We start from the raw sequence: 2,077 nt of genomic DNA on the forward strand, positions 1-2,077 counted from the left end.
AGAGTTAGGCTCAGATTATGTAGTAAGCGGTATATAAGGGGTCGCCAAGGCCGCGGCAGGTCAGGCCGGGGCGGTGTCGCCAAGCACAAGCACCAGCCCCCACCCCCACCCCCCCGCTTGATGTGAGGGGTCCCCCAATGAGTTAGGCGAGTACTCACGATTATTCGCGATTATTGGAGAGTATTCGCGAGTAATTGGTGAGTATCTCTCGATATTTTAGTGAGTTGGCGCGATTTTTTCGCGAGTTAACGCGAGTATGCGCGAGTATCTTGCGAGTATTTTTTTACGAGTTTTTTTACAGGGGGCCTCTTGGACTCGGCTGGACGGCGGGGCGGACGATCCGCAGGCGGCAGCCGTCTACAACCGTTCAACAGACAGTCAGTCCCCTCGACCAGTCCATGAAGCTCTCCACTCACTTTTTCGTGCAGCCCACCAGAGTTCGAACTTTTGATGCTCGCCGCCTGCCTGCACCGCCTGTATCCTGTATCACAGGGGCTGCTTGTGATAGGGAGAGTGAGCGCTGCCGAGCTGCTTCCGGTCCTCGGCCCTCGGCCGGCCCATGTGCCGAACGTAGCACGATGCTTCCATGTTGCTACCATAAGCTACGCTCGGCGCATGGGCCGGTCGAGCCCCGGAGCCGCTCAGCAGCGCTCACTCTCCTTATCACAGGCGGCCCCTGTGATACAGGCGGTGCAGGCAGGCGGCGAGCGCCAAGAGTCCGAGCTCTGCAGCCCACGTAGCTACAGCAGTCCACACCGAGCCGAGCCGCCCCACCGTCTGGTGCGCCGCCCTGCCTAAGGGATCGTCCAGAAAGTACACATTAAAAGCTTATGAACATTTTTATTCATAGGACTAGCTTACTGAGTTATGTTTACCGGTTGTAACTGTGAATACGCAGCAGTGTTGCAGGATTGCATACTCAATATGGCCGCAGGGTCCCTGGCCCCTTACGGGTGTTTTTGTTCATACTGGCGTATTAAAAAATGCGCAAGCAGAGCACGTTCACAGAACTCATTAAGCTATGAATAAAAATGTTCCAGGCTTTTCGTGTGTACGTGTACGACCGTTTTCCTCAGATCCATTCGGAAGCTTGGCGCCTGCAAGACTCAGTGTAGGCCGCCCCGCGGTACACGCATGCACTGCGAACAAGATGATGCCTACCTAGCAGGCGTTTTGAGGGCTTCCGTAGGCTAAACTCGGTAAGGCTGGCAAAGACGATTTGCGGCTGTACTTTCTGGTCTGGATGATCGATGATCCCCAACGCCGGCCCGTGGGAAGAGCGACGCGGAGGCGTGGCAGCGCGTGGCCTGCTCGAGACAGTGACAGTCTTGTCTTGTTGCGCCTCGACACGTGAGATCCGCGTTAAGTTTACTAGTGCTTGACTTGCCGCAGCACGCCTCACACCTCACACTCTCCATCTCCATTCCTCTCGAACTGCACCGTGTGTTCCTGTGTGGCAGAGGCGCACCGCGCACCGGAGGGTAGGTCGGGCGGGCGGTGGCCTTGACGGGAGGGGGCGACGTCCGAGTGCGCTCGAGTGCGTCGGCTCGCCCTCGAGCGGCGGTGTGGTCACAAGGTGTGGTCACTGACACCTTCGCCCCACCTCCCCCCTCCCCTCCCAGCAATTTGATTTGTTTTCACCACCTGGGTGTGGCCTTGTGTCCTGCCCCTGGCGTGAGCGCCCCTCTCAGCTATGACCGGAAAAATAGAACCGCTCGGGCAACATGGCCCGGGATTGGCCGTAGAAGAGATAACGAATTGCTATCCTACACTACAGTAAAACTGGTGTTTGCGATTGGTATGATTTTTTTTTCGAATCCTGTATAGGAAGCCAAACAGTGGCATAAATGTCCACAAAATATTGAATCGGCAGTGGATCCGCGGAGTTGTATGTGTACTCCTATCGGCTATGCCAGGAAAAACATCTTGATGGTTCCTCCTCTCTCTCGCACTCCTTAGCGGCGGGCCGCAGCAGGCGGGCGTTTTAAGTTATTGATGCGCCCCGTCAGCAGCCGTCGGCGTCAGCCTAACACTGACCTCTCCCAACGCGATGCGTCGCGAGGCCGCCTTCTTGGAG

The sequence above is a fragment of the Frankliniella occidentalis genome, unplaced genomic scaffold, assembly GCF_000697945.3.
Source record: "Frankliniella occidentalis isolate FOCC.00 unplaced genomic scaffold, Focc_3.1 Scaffold17, whole genome shotgun sequence".
Taxonomy (NCBI): Eukaryota; Metazoa; Arthropoda; class Insecta; order Thysanoptera; family Thripidae; genus Frankliniella; species Frankliniella occidentalis.